The sequence below is a fragment of the Lithobates pipiens genome, unplaced genomic scaffold (genome assembly GCF_037356315.1).
Source record: "Lithobates pipiens isolate NorthernLeopardFrog02 unplaced genomic scaffold, aLitPip1_a1.2 Scaffold_19, whole genome shotgun sequence".
Lineage (NCBI taxonomy): Eukaryota > Metazoa > Chordata > Amphibia > Anura > Ranidae > Lithobates > Lithobates pipiens.
In genome coordinates, this window is record NW_027507764.1 from 407,115,986 (window position 1) to 407,134,142 (window position 18,157).

At 46.5% G+C, this 18,157-nt stretch overlaps 1 long non-coding RNA gene across 1 annotated transcript; it reads right to left on the reverse strand.

The window, feature by feature from the left end:
* Positions 1-16,937: 16,937 nt before the first annotated feature.
* On the reverse strand, positions 16,938-17,718 carry LOC143998326 (uncharacterized). Its single transcript, XR_013277853.1, has 2 exons — positions 17,364-17,718; positions 16,938-17,257 (listed from the first exon to the last, which is right to left on the reverse strand). It is a non-coding gene; the product is annotated as an uncharacterized LOC143998326 (long non-coding RNA).
* Positions 17,719-18,157: the final 439 nt, after the last annotated feature.

Below are 18,157 nucleotides of genomic sequence, written 5' to 3' on the forward strand. Positions count from 1 at the left end.
CTGCCCAATACAGCCGTTTCTGCTTGTGAGCATTGGTTAGTGGTGGCCGAATGGAAGGCTTATGCACAGTTGCAAGACTCTGGAGGACTCTACACCTTGATGTCTGTGGGACTCCAGAGGCACAAGTAGAGCTGCACGATTCTGGCTAAAATGAGAATCACAAATTTTTTGCTTAGAACATAGATCACGATTCTTGCAGCGTATCATCTTTCACATTAAAACAAAAAAAAATTGTGCTAACTTTACGGTTTCGTTTATTTTTTAATTTATTGAAGTGTATTTTTTCCCAAAAAATTGCATTTGAAAGACTGCTGGGCAAATACAGTGTGACATAAAATATTGCAGCAATTGCCATTTTATTCCCTAGGGTCTCTAAATATTTATATATATATATATATATAGTTTGGGGGTTCCAAGTGATTTTCTAGCAAAAAAATGTTGATTTTAACTTAAAGTGGTTCTTCACCCTAAAGGGGAAGTTCCGCTAATCTGATCCCTCCCCCCCCCCTCCGGTGCCACAATCGGCACCTTTCAGGGGGAGGGGGGTGCAGTTACCTGGATAATCTAGGTATCTGCACCCACTTCCGGGCAGACCCCCGAAGACGCCCCGCCCCCCCTGATGTGTTCTGGGAAACACACAGTTCCCAGAGACAGTGGGGGACCATAAGAGACGCGCAGCGCGAATCGCGCATGCGCAGTAGGGAACCGGGCAGTGAAGCTGTAATGCTTCACTTCCCGATTCCCTGACAGAGGATGGCGGCGGGGGCAGCAGCGACATCTGCCGCCGACATCGCTGGACCCTGGGCCAGGTAAGTGTGATTTTATTAAAAGTCAGCAGCTGCAATATTAGTAGCTGCTGGCTTTTAATATTTTTATTTTAGGTGCAGAACCGCTTTAAGAAAGAAGTGTCTGAAAAAGATTTAGACTTTAAGTGGTTAAACTTCCTGCATTTACACATGGTTGAAAACTTGGCAGACTGCCCAGATATTTGTTTACACAAGAAGTTCTTTCCCTTTGATCTAAGTGCCGGTTCACACAGGGGTGACTCAGATCCAACTTCAAGTCGCCCCAAGTCACCTCAGGTCACACTACTGAAGTCGCTCCGACTTCAGAAAAGGTTCCTGTACTACTTCAATCCGACTTGTAGGCGACTGGTACCCATTGATTTCAATGGAGGTCGGATCTCCGTCTATACGGAGGCGACTCTCAGAGAATTATCAGCTCTCAAAAGGAGTTCCCCCCTGAGAGCTCATTCTCTGATTAGCCACGGCAAGTCACCTGGCCTGGGGCGACTTAAAGTAGTGTTGTAAGTCGTGTCCAAGTCACGTCCAAGTTGCCTCCAAAAGTCGTGTTGCCCCTGTGTGAACCGAGCCTAAGGGCCGGTTCACACTGCAGGCGAGGCGAGGCGACTCCGACTTGCCTCGCCGCGACCTGCCGCGACCTCAGCGGCAACTTGCAGATGACTTCTGTATAGAAGTCAATGCAAGTCGCCCCGAGGTCACCCAAAAGTAGTACAGGAACCTTTTTTCTGAGTCGGAGCGACTCGAGTCGCTCCTCTCAGAACGGTTCCATTGTACAGAACGGGGGCGACTTGCGAGAGCGAGGCGAGTCGTGTCGCCTCGCCCGCTGTGTGAACCGGCTCTTAGAAGTAAGCATTAGTTACAATGTTTCAAGTTCTACACTTGGCAGATTGCCCAGGATGCTTTCTTTTGACAGCTGAGTGAGCAGATAATCTCTCCACTTGTTTATATGAAGGGGGGGGGTGAATCGAGATTTTGTTTTTTTAACGATTAATCATGCAGCTCTAGGCACCAGCAGCTTCAAATATCTGTTATATATTTATGTAATGATGTTTTAGCAGCTGCTTTCTTGACCCAATGCATGGATCTGGCAGAAATCTTCCTCAATGTGCCTTTATCTGCACGAAACCCGTCTGTGCTCTGAATCAGCCACAAATTTCTTAATATTGCGATGATCACACTTAAGTTTTCGTGAAATATCTAATGTTTTTATACCTCGTCCAAGGCATTGAACTATTTCACTCTTTTTGGCAGCAGAGATCCTTTTTCTTCCCCATATTGTTTGAAAATGGTGCTCTGTGGAACATCCTCCTTTGGTAGTTTTTCCTTTAATTGGGCTCACCTGGCAATCTAATTATCACAGGTGTCCGAGATTGTTTTCAGTGATCAAAAGACCGGACTTTCAGGCAGACTAGGTCTGAAGGTCTTCCGGCAGAGTTCTGGTGGAAAGATTTGAAACATTCTATCTCTAGGTCCGTCAGAATTTTAGAAAGAAAAAGTCCAATGAAGCCCACACACGATTGGAATGTCCGACAAAATGATTCCGTCTGACCTTTTCTGCCGGAAAATCTGGTTGTGTGTACATTTCTATTTTCATAGCGACTTTTGTGAAGCTGGGTAGTGCTTGCAGGGCCACCAGTGGCGCAAACTTTGACCAATTCAGAAGGAAACATCACAAATGTGAGCCATCTATGGCCAGTATAAAGCAGAGTATACACACAGAGGTTTTTTTTGTTCAATCAGCAATATGGATGCAGAGATCTCCCCCTGTTGCTATATTATATTCTGACAGCTGAGACTCCTCTCCCCAACCCCACCCATCAGAATATACCAATCAGCGCTTCAGCGATTGGCTGCATGCGCTTTTCGAATGCTGTTTTTTTTTTTTTTTTTTAGTACCCACTTCTTTTGAACAGAGAAGGATACACACACATCAAAATTTGTCCAGATTCTTCTGAACTGTCTGAGTTTCAATATGTGTATATTCTGCTTTAGTCTGAATGCTCCTATAGACAGGGCTGTCTCACCTTTTTATTACATTGTTCTTTTCATTATATCTATCTCATCTGGCTTATATTCCCTATATACTAAAAACAATGAAGAATATGCTGACGCTGTATATAAAAATACTGTTTCCTGAACAAAAGTTCTCAGTGAAGCATCAGGCTTCCGGGACTGTTCATTATAATGCGATATTTTGGTGCAAATTATCGCACCACACTAATGCCTTTGGTTTTTTATTTTGTTACAAAGTTGTGCTCATAAGTTTACATACCCTGGCAAGATTTATGATTTCTTGGCCATTTTTCAGAGAATATGAATAACAGAAAAACATTTTTCACTCATGGTTAGCATTTGGCTAAAGCCATTTATTATCAATCAACGGTTTTTACTCTTTTTAAATCAAAATGACAGCAGAAACGACCCAAATGACCCTGATCAAAAGTTTACATACCCTGGAATGTTTGGTCTTGGTACAGAAACAGAAGGTGGCACACACAGGTTAAAATGGCAATTAAAGGTTAATTTCCCACATTTGTGGCTTTTAAATTACAATTAGTGTCTGTGTGTAAATGGTCAATGAGTTTGTTAGCTCTCACATGGATGCACTAAGCAGGCTAGACACTGAGCCACGAGGCGGTAGAAAAGAACAGTCAAAAGACCTGTGTAACAAGGTAATGAAACTTTGCAAATATGGAAAAGGATATAAAAAGATATCAAAAGCCTTGAATATGCCAGTCAGTACTGTTCAGTCACTTAAGTGGATAATTTGGGGATCAAGGTCAGGTAGATCAAGAAAGATATTGGCCACAACTGCCACAGGAACTGTTCGGGATACAAAGAAAAACCCACAGGTAACCTCAGGAGAAATACAGGCTGCTCTGGAAAAATATGGTGTGGTTGTTTTTAAAGAGGAAGTAAAGCCGGAATATTCTGGGTATCGCGGCTCCGGCGCTGTGACTGGCCGGAGCCACGATTACATCACTCCCGCACATGCGCGCTGGTGCCGCCACTAACGGCATGATCGCTGCTAGAAACAGCATGCTCAGTGCGCCGTAGACATTGGTGCCGCTATTTCTGCAAATATTTCCTAAACCTTTTAGGTTTCGGAGATATTTCTTGCACCTACAGGTAAGCCTTAATCTAGGTTTACCTGTAGGTTAAAGTGGTTGTAATGGGTTAACAAAACCACTTTAACCACTTCAGTTCCGGACCAATAAACACCTTAAGGACCAGAGGTCTTTTTGCAATTTCGCACTGCGCTGCTTTAACTGGTAATTGCGCGGTCATGCAATATTGCACCCAAACGAAATTTGCGTCCTTTTCTTCCCACAAATAGAGCTTTCTTTTGATGGTATTTGATTGCCTCTGCGATTTTTTTTTTTTTGCGATATAAATGAAAAAAGAGCGAAAATTTTGAAAAAAAAAGATATTTTCTTCTTTTTGTTATAAGAAAAATCGAATAAACTAAATTTTAGTCATACATTGAGGGCAAAATTTATTCAGCCACATGTCTTTAGTAAAAAAAATGTCAATAAGCGTATATTTTTTGGTTTGCGCAAAAGTTATAGCGTCTACAAACTAGAGTACATTTTCTGGAATTTACACAGCTTTTAATTTATGACTGCCGATCTCATTTCTTGAGGTGCTAAAATGGCAGGGCAGTACAAATCCCCCCCAAATGACCCCATTTTGGAAAGTAGACACCCCAAGGAAATTGCTGATGGGTATGTTGAGCCCATTGAATATTTATTTTTTTTGTCCTAAGGGATTGAATAATGACAAAAAAAAAAAAAAAAAAATTTTTTTACAAAAAGTTGTCACTAAATGATATATTGCTCACACATGCCATGGTTATATGTGAAATGACACCCCAAAATACATTCTGCTGCTTCTCCTGAGTACGGGGATACCACATGTGTGGGACTTTTTGGGAGTCTACTCGCGCACGGCACCCCGAAAACCAATCACCACCTTCAGGATTTCTAAGGGTGCAAATTTTTGATTTAACTCCTCACTACCTATCACAGTTTCGAAGGCCATAAAATGCCAAAATAGCACAAAACCCCCCCAAATGACCCCATTTTGGAAAGTAGACACCCCAAGCTATTTACTGAGAGGCATGTTGAGTCCATGGAATATTTTATATTTTGCCAAAAGTTGCGGGAATATTACAAACTTTTTTTTTTTTGCACAAAGTTGTCACTAAATGATATATTGCTCACACATGCTATGGGCAGAAGTCAAATTACCCCAAAATAAATTCTGCTGCTTCTCCCGAGTACGGGGATACCACATGTGGGGGACTTTTTGGGAGCCTAGTTAACTAGCTACCTAGCGACACTAGCGACACTGATGCAGCGTTCAGAAAAATTATCGCTTAGTGACACTGGCAAAAGGGGGTGAAAGGGTTAACTAGCGGAAATCAGGGGGTTAAAACCATTATTGGGTAGTATATCGGGGTACCTAGCGCTATAAAAACCTGGCGGTGAACCTAAAAAAATAACTAGCTACCTAGCGACTGTAGCGACACTAATGCAGCGATCAGAAAAACGATCGCTTAGTGACACTGGCAAAAGGGGGTGAAAGGGTTAACTAGCGGCAATCAGGGGGTTAAAAACATTATTGGGTAGTATATCGGGGTACCTAGCGATATAAAAACCTGGCGGTGAACCTAAAAAAATAACTAGCTACCTAGCGACACATGCAGCGATCAGAAAAATGATCGCTTAGTGACACTGGCAAAAGGGGGTGAAAGGGTTAACTAGCGGCAATCAGGGGGTTAAAAACATTATTGGGTAGTATATCGGGGTACCTAGCGCTATAAAAACCTGGCGGTGAACCTAAAAAAATAACTAGCTACCTAGCGACTGTAGCGACACTAATGCAGCGATCAGAAAAACGATCGCTTAGTGACACTGGCAAAAGGGGGTGAAAGGGTTAACTAGCGGCAATCAGGGGGTTAAAAACATTATTGGGTAGTATATCGGGGTACCTAGCGATATAAAAACCTGGCGGTGAACCTAAAAAAATAACTAGCTACCTAGCGACACATGCAGCGATCAGAAAAATGATCGCTTAGTGACACTGGCAAAAGGGGGTGAAAGGGTTAACTCTAGGGGCAATCAGGGGGTTAAATCTTTATTGGGGGGTGATAGGGGGCTACCCTGGACCTAACACTAACTGTCCTGACAGTTTTTACTGTCACAACTGACACTGAATGCATTGATCAGTAAAGAAATGATCAATGCAATCAGTGACACTGTGACTGGGGGGGAGGGGGGGCGGGGGGGGATCGGGGGGGGTTTGTGTGCCTGTGTGTACCTACATGTCAGTGTAGTGTTCGTGCAGACTTACTTTTACTCTTCTCCTCGTAGTCCGGTCAAAAAGACCGCCCCGAGGAGAATGACATCACTTCCTCCTTCCTGTGTAAACAATACACAGGGGAGGAAGCTTCTCATTGGCCAGGAGCGATCCAGAGGGGGTGGCCGAAAACGAACGGCCATCCCCTCATCACGGATCACTGCTGGACCGAATCGGACCACCGTATCCAGCGGGAGGGGGTCCGATGGGACCCCCCACCCGCTGGAAGGCAATCACGTAGATGTACGTGATTCTGCCTGCCTGTGCCATTGTGCTGACGTACAATGGCAATACGGCGGTCCTGAAGTGGTTAAGGAGCACAATACGATGCATACTATAGCTCATTATGCTTTTACTTTGCAGGGGAACAAAGGGGAAGTAAAACCCATCAGGGGTTTCATTGTGTTTATTGCTCCTATAGAATTGTGTGTTTTTTCGTTGTGTTTATGAAGCATTGAAACAGCATCAAGAACACTTGATCAATGTCCATGGAACTGTTTCTCTTCTAGTGTGAAGTGCTTAAAGAGGAAGTGATGTAGAGAAAATTATTTGCTTTGAGGCATAGTTAAGCCTTGTACAAATGGACCAAATGTCGGGAAGCATTGGCCGGATCAATAGAAACTGGCCAACATTTGGCCTGTGTGTACTGTAGCTTGTCCGACAGAAGCCAGCCAATTGAAGGAGTATAACTGAAAAGGGTCTGTTGATCAGCTCTACCAGCAATTGTGATAAGAGATTTTTGTGAATTCTCTGCAAGGTGGATTCATATACTTTGACACTTGGCTGGGTCCAGCTCAGCCTTGTTGAAACAAAATGCTTTTCCACTGACAATAATGCTCACCGCCTCTGCTCCTGCCTGTATTGCTGCCTGGTTGTTGCACACAGAGGCAAATGGTGTTAATACACAGCTGCTCTGTGCAGCCAGGAAGTGACTGAAATGGCTCTGTCCTGATTCTCTATTATTTCTCAGTGCATTCTGGGATACAGAAGCCTCCACTGCCTCTCCCTCAATTTCCTGATAACATAAATAATGCTCTAGGTGCTGTTAACCGCTTCCCGACCAGTCGCCGCAGTTATACCGTGGCAGGTTGACTCCCCTGGGCGTGCTGTCGTAGCTGTACATCGGCTCTTTAAGGCGCTGTAGCAGGCGCACGACCACAGTGTGTCCCCAGAGCTGATGTGCGTGGCTGATGACCGCCGGGCATCCGCGATTGCTAGTGACAGAGCGAGAATCGGGATCTTTGTGTGTAAACACACAAATCCCGGTTCTGCGGGAGAGGAGACAGATCGTGTGTTCCTACAAAGTAGGAACAACGATCGGCCTACTCCTCTAGGTCAGCCACATTCCCCTGCCCCCAGTTAGAAACACACTGAGGGAGCACAGTTAACCCCTTGATCGCCCCCTAGTGTTATCCCCTTCCCTGCCAGTGACATGAATAACAGTAGTCAGTAGCTATTTTTAGCTTTGATCACTGTATAAATGTCACTGGTCCCAAAAAAAGTGTCCGGTGGGTCCATCGCAATGTTGCAGTCCCGATAAAAATCGCAGATCACCGCCATTACTAGTAAAAAAAAAAATAATAATAATAATAAATGCCATAAAATCTATCCCCTATTTTGTAGACTCTATAACTTTTGCGCAAACTAATCAATATACGATTACCATGATTTTATTTTACCAAAAATATGTAGAATACATATCGGCCTAAAACTGATGAAGACATTTTTTTTTATTTGTTTATTTTTTGGATATTTATTATAGCAAAAAGTACAAAATATATTTTTTTTTTGTTTGTTTTTGTTTTTTTATCGAAATTGTCAGTGTTTTTGATTATAGCGCAAAAAATAAAAACAGAGGTGATCAAATACCACCAAAAGAAAGCTCCATTTGTAGGGGGAAAAAAACGGCATACATTTAGTTTGGGTACAACATCGCACGACCATGCAATTGTCAGTTAAAGCAACGCAGTGCTATATCACAAATCCTTCCGAGGCTGAAGTGGTTAAGGTGCGGTTATAGGGCATTACCATTAAAATCAATAGAAGCAGCTGACAGGCTTCGATGCCTCATGAGAGACATGCTGCTTAAAGTGGTTGTAAACCTTTACAATCTACTTTGACCTACAGGTAAGCCTAGATTAAGGCTTACCTGTAGGTCCAAGAAATATCTCCTAAACCTACACGGTTTAGGAGATATTTACTAAAAGACAGTGACAGCGGCACGCAGGCGCACTATCGCCATTAGCAGCATGCCGCTGCTAACGGCGATATGCCGTTAGTGGCGGCTCCCGTGTGCATGCGCGGGAGTGGCGTCATCGCTGCTCCGGCGCTGTAAGTGGCCGAAGCAGCGATATGCGGAAGAAGATGGATGCTCCAGACTACAGGGGACAGCGGTGACATCACTGGCTCCTGTGTCAGGTAAGTGACACATAATGGGCTACTATGCGATGCATAGTAGCCCATTATGCTTTACCTTTGCAGGGAGACAAAGGAAGTAAACCCATCAGGGTTTACTTCCTCTTTAATTTTTAACAATATACAATGCTACAGCTCCTGTGTGAAGCCATTGTAAGACCCCTTTCACACTTTGTAGGCGCTACAGTGCTAAAAAAAAAAAAAATAAAAAAATAAAAAGCGACCTGAAAGAGCTGCTGCCGTCTCTCCAAGGGCTTTCACGCTGGATGGAGTGGTGTATACACTGCTCCTGCCCATAGAAATCAGTGGGGTAGCGTGGCTATACTGCCGGCATTGCGCTTTGCGGTGGTTTTAGCCCTTAAACGGCTGTTTTTTAACCCTTTCTCGGCCGCAAGCAGGGGGTAAAAGCAGCCAAATAGTGCCATTTTACTGTCGACGTACCCACCGCCCCAGTGTGAAAGGGGCTTTATATTCATGACAGTGGCAGGAGCCATAAACCAGACGGGGACAAAGTGCAGTTAAAATCACACCTTTAGCCTAGGTTCTCATTGATTGGCATGCCAAATCGGCAACTATTGCAAAGATTTCAAACAAACTTCTTTCAAGTTGTCATTATAAGGTATTGTTTGTAGAATTTTGAGGCAAAAAATGAATTTAATCCATTTTGAAATAAGGCTATAACATAACAAGGAAAAAGTGAAGCGCTGTGAATACTTTCCAGATGCACTGTATATTGATATTATTATAATATGGAGAGAGGATGAACATGATTTAAATATTTTCCCTGAGGATTCAAATAAGAATATCAGGTTAACATGTACATTTATATCAGTGATACGCTAACTTTTTAGATTTAGAAATGTATGCAATTGGCTATTAAAATTGGCACTAGATCTTTTTTTTTTTTTTTTTTTTTTTTAACCACTCGCTGCTAAAGCCAATTCGGACGCTTGTCACATACATGTAAAAATCCAATTTTTTTAAATTATAAAATTGCTTAGAACCCCAAACATTTGTTGAAAGCAAAGGCATGGAGAATAAAATGGCGGTGGCAATTTTTTTTATGTCACACGATATTTGTGCAGTAGTTTATCAAATGCAATTTTTCATGAAAAAATACACTTCAGTGAATTTTAGTGGGCACAAACAATAGAACACATTTTCTAGTAAAATATAAAAGATGATGTGATGCCAAGTAAATAGATAATTAAAATGTCGCACTAAAATTGTGCATGGCCATGGAATGGCTATAAATCATGGTACATTGAATTATCCAGAGATGAAGCTTTAAAAGCTTTTACAGGTTACCAGAAATAGAGTTCTGGTCATTAATTGTTGCTCTCAGGTGGATGTTTGCGACCATACCTCATGTGTGGTTAATTTAAAAAAAAAATTGATCGACTTTTTTGCCATCACAAGAGATGTATGGCACCCCTTGTGATGTGATGGGTGCTCTTTACTGAGAGCTCTGGGGATCTCTCTCCTCTGCCCCCCAAAAGCATCTGATCAATCAGATCAGTGACTAAATCCTTTTATATACTATAGAAACAATTGAGGAATGGAAGTTTCTCTCTCTCTCTCTGTATGGCAAGGGGCATGACTGTCCATAACGGCCCCTGCCCCCTGTAAAAGTGATCAAGAGGCTGTATAGCCACTCTGCTCACTTTTACAAAAAACTTAATGGTTAAAAAGGAGAGAAGGCAAATCGTTATCTTACACTTCCCAGTTGCCATCTTCCCTTCTGGCTACAAAATATTCTGAAAGGGACCGTTCTCAAGTAAGTTGAAGAATTGTACCAGTGAGAAAAAGTATCAGGCTTTTTTAAAAAGATTTCTCCAGAATGGTTACTCTGAGGACAATATAAATAAGCAGACTATATGATCAGAAATAGGAAGATATTCGATCAGGCAAAGACAGAAGAGAGAGGAAAGACACAGGCTTAGCAATAATATTGGATTACAACATTCAACATAAACAAGTTGAAAAAAATCATTAAAGCAGCTGTAAACCTCAGACATGAAACATGAATAAAGCATATCCTTTTATGATGTGTACTCTCCAAAGCACGAAGTGCGATTTCGGTCTGCTGTCTCATACCTTTGCTATCCCCAGTTGATATAAAAAGTCTACACAACCAATATTGACTGGTATTTGGAACTGTTCATATTCCCTCCTCCTTGACTAAGGCCCCTGTTCCAGCTGAAGAACAGCCCCAAAGCATGATGCTGCCACCACCATGCTTCTCTGTGGGTATGGTGTTCTTTTGGTGATGTACAGTGTTGTTATTGTGCCAAACATATCTTGCTCTTATATTCACCGACCGACACAGCTCCTCTCTTAACCATTGGGTTGTTATGCCCACCACTAGGAGAATACTAGGCATTACTTGTTATGTAACGCTCAGAACTCTTTAGTTCCGCCCAGGGGGTGGTCCCTTTGGCCATGCAGTCATCTGTTTTATTTTGCCTAGTGAAGAAGGACCTAGGAACCCTGCGGGCCCATCATTCTGTGCTTTTCTCTGCAGAAGCGTGACATTTTGCGCAAGACAATTGTTCTTGTGATCTGCTATCAACAGCCGGCTGGGTGACAGGCTGGATACCCTTATCCTTGTAGTCTCCCCAGTCCGGCCATCGAGCATGTGCAGGCCGCAGCTACGCAGACCACGACAAAACCTCAACTTTAGAGGTGGTCGTGAGCTTTTATGCTCCGGGGCATACATATGACCGGGCTACTGATGTCTGTGTCACAGTATGCCGGGCCAGCAGCCACCCTGTACTGATCAGTGAGTGGGTCTGTAAGGGAATGTCTCCCAGCTCTTCAGGACTGGTAAGTACAGCTCTCCCTGGCAAGACTGGGCAGCTGGACATTCCCTGGGAGGTCGATTCAGGGGTCCCTCACCTCCCTCTCTTCTCTCCCTGTCCACCTCTTCCTCACCCCTTCCATCTGGGGATGCTGCTGAGCGGTGTTTGTGTGTCTGTGCAGGGGCTCTCTGGGGGGCTCTCACCTGGGGGGGGGGGGTTGCGCTGGCTAGCTGTGTCCTGTTCTTCATGCCCCTGGTGTCTATGAGGCCATGCTGGTGTCCTGCACAGTGCTGTGTTCACCGCCATTGTTTTCTCCCTGTACCTCGTGGATCTGCATTTGGCGACCATTTTAGGTGTGGGCAAGGGCGGCATAGTTCCTGGGCTTCAGCGGCCATTTTCCTTGTGATTGTCCCTACACAGGACACCGGCGGCCATTTTCTTGAAGCCTGAACACTTTTTTTGGTGTTCTCTAGCGGCAGCATGTGCTCTCACAGCCATTTGCCCTGTGTTCTATGTCCTTGTGCTGGGCAGGCCATTTTCCTGAAGCTGGAGCCGGAGCACACTTCAGAGTGGTTTTAGCGCCATTTGCAGCTGCTTCCACCGACACAGCACTGTTTCCTCTGCACCTGGGAGCCAACAGGGACTACAGGCACTACCTGCTGGATAGCGCAGAACCCCTCAGGGTGGTGAGTCCTGCTGGAAAGAGCCCCTCAGCCAGCAGCAGTAAGGAGGGTGGGACTGTCGCAGTGCTAAGTCCCATTCGGGGGCAGACAGGGTAGGGTCAGCATGGCTTCAGAAACTGGTGTTTCTTCCCCCGAAATCCAGGCAATTGCAACCGTGTCGCCTGCGGACTACACAGTGCCCCTGGACGAGCTGACAGCAGTCCTCAATTCGTTAGTTGCCTAGATGGAGGCAGCACGTGGGCAAAAGGGTGCAAAAAAGCAGCCCCTGCCCCCCGTCCTCTGGGGAGACCTCTGACGCAGACTCGGGTCCTGCTGAGGCTGGTGACCCCTGCTCTGTCTTGTCAGATGACGCTGACCAGGACCGTTCGAACAGTGAGGATGAGTCCCCGTCCGGGTCCATGCGCGACAAATCGCTTGTTGGAGCACTTATCACAGCTGTGCGTGATACCCTGAAGATTCAGGAGCCAGCAAATCCCTCTGCTGATGTACCGGCCCCTTTTGGGTCCGGCAAGCCAGCACGTTCACCTAAGGTGTTCCCATATCTGACTTATTTTGACAAGTTAATTTACAAGGAATGGGATTGCCCGCAACGGACCTTTTCGGTCCCCAAATCTATGCCGGTGTGTTTCCCCTTTGAGGAGAGCCTTCTCAAGAAGTGGTCGGCTCCTACGGTCGTGGACCCCCCAGTATCCAGCTTAAATAAAGGAACTACGATCCTGGTAGAGGGGATTCCTGCAGTTAAGGATCCCACGGACAGGAAGGCCGAGGCAGTGGCTTGTTCCTAGTTTATGGTGGTGCGACCAGTACTGGCATCCGCACTGAGTGGGCAAAACTGTTGCACCGCGAATTGGGAGAGCAACAGGCTTCTCCTGTCTGCGTGGAACTAGCAGACCAACTAGTGCAAAGCCTTAAGTAAGTTTGTAACGCGGCCCTGGATACTCTCTTCCTCTGTTATCCAGGGCTTCAGTGTCAGCAGTGGTGCTGAGGTGCCTGATTTGGTTGAAATGCTGGTCTGCTGACCAGGCATCTAAGAAAGCCCTGACGGATCTTCCCTTCCTTGGCGACTGGCTTTTCGGAGCCTCGTTGGATGACATTATTAAAAATGCCACTGGTGTCATGGGTGGGGGGTCGCCTTCGGGAGTTTGCAGCCTGGTGGTCCTCTCAACTATCCGACCAATGGGTCTGCGATCTGATTTCCACAGGCTACAAGATAGTTTCTCTCTTGGCCGCCAAACAGATTCTTCCCCTCCAGCATACCAGTATCCCCGGCTCGCCGGGAGGCCCTCTTTGGGGCAGTAAGGGACCTGTTGAGTCGCATGGTGGTTGTACCGGTTCCGGAATCGGAACGTACCCAGGGATTCTACTCAAATTTGTTTGTAGTTCCCAAGAAGGAAGGGATACGTCGAATCTTGGACCTAAAAGCCCTCAATCACTTTGTGAAAGTGCAGAGGTTCAGAATGGAATCAGTTCGCTCATTAGTCGCTGCACTCCATCAAAGGGACTCTCTGGCGTCCTTAGACATCCAGGATGCGTACCTGCACATACCCATATGCCTTAGGCATCAAAAGTTTCTGCGATTTGCAGTCGGGGAAGCCCACTACCAGTTTGTGGCTCTTCCTTTTGGTCTGGCATCAGCCCCCCGAGTCTTTACCAAGGTATTGGCTCCAGTTTTGGCGTTGCTGCGGCAAATGTGGGATCCCTAGACTATCTTCTCCTGAGTGCATCTTCCACCTCAGAATTAGAGGAGGATGTGGCATTCACCATGCAGACCCTGCAAGAATTTGGGTGGCTGTAGAACCTAAAGAAGTCAGTGATTGTGCCGACCCAGCATCTGGAGTACCTGGGCTTGCTCCTAGTCTCCAGGGAAGCGAGAGCGTTTCTCCCTTCAGACAAACTGCAACCTCTCAGATCCGCGGTAAACCTGCTGATAAACTAGATGAGTGGTCGTCGCTCCGCTTCTGCGTGCGAGTCTTGGGACTCATGGTAGCCTCCTTTGAGGCAGTACCATATGCCCAGTTCCACACCAGAGTCCTGCAGAAGGAGATTTTGACAAAGTGGGACAAATCTCAGTTGTCCCTGGATCGACAGATCCAGGTGAGCCAGTCAGTCAGGGATTTCCTGAGTTGGTGGCTGAGGTCCCTGGTGATTCAGTCCGGGAAGTCGTTCCTACCTCTGAAGTGGACAGTGATCACAACGGACGCCAGCCTATCTGGCTGGGGTGGAGTGATGGGGGTTCAGTCGGTTCAGGGCCTCTGGTCAGCGGAAGAACCAAGTTGCCGATCAATCTGCTCGAGCTAACCTGAGCGATCAGGTTGTGCCTCTCCACATGGTCTGGGCGTCCGATCAGGATCCAGTCAGACAACGCCAGGGCTGTGGCATATGTCAATCACCAAGGGGAAACAGGAAGCTCAGCCGCTGCCCAGGAGGTCACTCACATACTTCAGTGGACAGAGCGACACGTACCGGCCCTGTCGGTCATTTACATCCCAGGAGTGGAGAACTAGCAGGCGGACTATCTTAGTCGCCAGATGCTGGACCCAGGAGAATGGGCGTTGCATCCGGAGGTATTCAAGCTACTGTGCCTGAGGTGGGGCACACCAGACGTGGATCTTCTGGCCTCCTGTCTCAATCAGAAGGTGCCAAGATTCGTGTCCAGGAAAGAGATCCATGGGCAGACACATCAGACGTGCTGGTGGCTTCGTGGGATCAGTACCAGCTGATCTACGCCTTTCCTCCACTGAAACTGTTACCACATCTGCTCCAGAGTGGAAGTCGAGGGGATCCCAGTGATTCTGGTCACCCCAGATTGGCCTCAGCGTCCTTGGTATGCAGACCTAGTGCGTCTGGTGGCAGATGCCCCATGGCGACTGCCGTTATGAGAGGACCTTCTGTCTCAAGGTCCGATTCTCCATCCTGCTTTACCATCGCTGGCTTTAACGGCATGGCTATTGAGAGCCAGGTGTTGAGGAACCGGGGTCTGATGGACTCGGTGATCCCAACTATGTTGAGGCAAGAAAATCTTCTTCTTCTTCACCGTATCTGGAAGGCTTACATCTCCATGTATGAGGAGAAAGGGTGGCATCCACGCTCCTTTGCTATATCCAGGATCCTGCTGTTTCAGCAAGGAGTAGATCAGAAATTGGCATTAAGTTGTAAGGCTGTATTTGTAGGAGGAGTCAGGCTGCATAAAGCCTGCTCTCCTCTGTCTCCTCCTCGTGTGGACGTTGGCCTCGTGTGGCTGACGTCACTTTCGGCGGGTCGGAGGAGCACTTTCTGGCGCTCGTGGACGGGGTGCTTTTGGCCTCGCCAGCTCCGTTTGTGGGAATCTGTGGGGGGAGGGGGGCGTCACCCCCCTGCGGCTTCTGTCTGCACGGGGGAGCCTTTCTCCCGCCCGCCTCCTTCTCCGGCTGCCTCTGCTGGAGGGGAGGGGGGAGGGAGGTTTTCTGTCTCGGGCTTCCCCCGTGTGGTTCTGCCAGGGGGTTCGTCCGCAGCGCTTGTCCACTGGGGAGCTTGGCGCCCGTCTGCCTCCTTCTCCCGCTTTCACTGCCAGAGAGATGGGGGTGCCTGCCACAGGATTCCCCCGTGCGGCGCTGCTGGGGGGGGCGGCTCCTGTCTCCATGGGGGAGCCTTTCTCCCGCCCACCTCCTTCTCCGGCTGCCTCTGCTGGAGGGGAGGGGGATGGGAGGTTTCCATCAGGTTTCCCCCCGTGGTCATTCAAAGTTTAATGGGATCTCAGCACAATACACATGATAGTAAATAGGGATGTGATCAGCATGTTGTTTATACATTTAGATATGTATGTGTGATGTGTCCTTCTCCCCCTCTTTCCCAGGCAGGGTTTGGGGAAGTCAGTGGCGGTGTGGCCCCACCATAGAAGTATAGATGACTTCACTGCTGTGCTGGATTCGGTGGTGGAAGTGATCCATTTAACATGACATTTAGGGGATGATAATAGTGATTTGTATGGCAGGCCGGCCAGGGGTGACAATGGCGGAGCAGCTGTGGTCCTGCCTGGCTCTGCTCCTACTACTACTACTACTAATATACTCCTCCGCCAGCTGCCATCCTCCTCCGGGCTCACTAGGAAAACTTTCTCCAAGTCAAACTTTGGAGAAGTGGAATGCAGGCTGAGAGCATGGGGGCAGATCCCCGCTGTGCGGCGGCCTCACAGCCAGCCAATGGGCTGCACAGGCCTCCTGCCAATCCTGGCGGCCACCGGCTCCCCCATCACCACCACCACCCCCATAGCATGTTCATCTCCTCCACTGGCCGGGTGGCTCCAGGGAGCCGTTTCCCATGGCTGCCTCCTTCTCCTGGGGGTTTTTGTTGGGGGGGATGATTTGTTGCCTGGTTCTGTCGGGGGGGGGGGGGGGTCCATCCGCCTGGTGGGGGTCCTCATGCAATTTTTCAGGTTCTCATGCATGTTTCGTTTCTCATGCAATTTACGGTTTCTCATGCTTTTTTATGGTCTCATGCAATTTACGGTCTCAGGCAATTTGTGGGTCGTTACGCTTCTTACGTTTTGCAATTTACGGGTTATGCGATTACGGTTTACGCAATTTACAGTTCGCATGTAAATTTGGGTGTTGACATTTCATGTGGTCATGGTTTTCTCGTGCGGTCTATGGTTTCATGCGGTTTTACATGCTCCCATGTAATTTACGTGTCTGATGCAATTACTTATCTGTTGTATTTTACTGGTCTGATGCTATTTATGTGTCTCAGGTAACTTTTTATGTTTTCATAAGTTTTCCGTGTTTCTCATATTATATATATTTTTTTTCCCCATGTTTCTTATGTCTGGTAAAAAGAAATGGTTGGGACTTTGACGAAGCATGCGATTTTGGAAGCAACAAGCAGAAGAGCAACAAAAATCAAATAGTGTAAATTTATTAACTATAGATTAAATGTATAGCATAGGGCACAAAGATACACAATGTATAATCCATGATCCATCATAAGTAGTAAATATATTAAAGTATTACACATCAAAAACATCAATCCCACAGTTCATACATCAAAAGCATTGACTTCATGTATAGGCATTTTGCACATAGTAAAAATCAATAGAATTAAGTAAAAACATTCCAGAGTCTAGTAAAACTGCATGTTTGGATGTGATTTGTAGTATTTAAAGCTCTACGCGTTTCGTGGCTACATTGCCACTCATCAGGAGCTGATATATGATGAATATCTGTGGGACGAAAAATGGTGTGCCAACAATTAGTCAGGTTTGTATAATAAATAAGAAAAAATGGGGGAAAAGGGACAGTGTATCCAAATCGAGTACCCATACTTACGGGTCAGGGAATGGCGAGAGGCGCAATCACGGGCAACGGAAGTAGCCAGGAGTGTCAACTGACACGGGAGCTGAGGCAGACAGAGCGTGCGGTGTCGCGATGAGGCAATGTACCATTGATGTGAACCAAAAGTGATCATCACCCTAGGATGAATGATTGAATGTGTGAGTGTAAGTTAATTAATTGAGATATCTAAATGACTGAAATATAATGTGAATTGGATTAGAAAAGGTGTGGCACAGTTTAAGGAATGTAAGATAGTGAAATCATGTTGAGGGCAATGGGAATGCTCCAACAGTGGTAAACACCATCGTGTAAGGATAAATAAAAATTAAATGTGAACTATATCGAAAACAGAAACAAAACAAGTGAGTGTTGAAAACAAAAACCACTAAGTGAGTGTACTGTGAAACAATACCTGGATGTGTTGAACATACTGCTCATTCCATCCAGGTGCCTAGGGCTATCAAAGGCAACAGTAGCCATACTAATAGTGTCCAATAGTCTTGTGCCAGAAGTTATTTATGCCTCACCGCGGCCGCACGATGCCGCCAACGTCACGCTGGCAATCCAAGTAGGGGGGGGACAGCGTCGTCCCCCGGGGGAGTCAACCCCCCAGCGAGCGGCGCCAATCGCTAGCTCTCTCCCAGCAAGGCGCCAGATAAATACACGGCGCCCACGTGATGACGTCAACCACGTGACGCCGGAATGCGTGACGTCGATGCGCAGCGGGGAAACCGCCCAAGCCCCCAGCAGGGAGGAGGGGCGAGAGCCCCGGTGCGCATCGCAGCTCC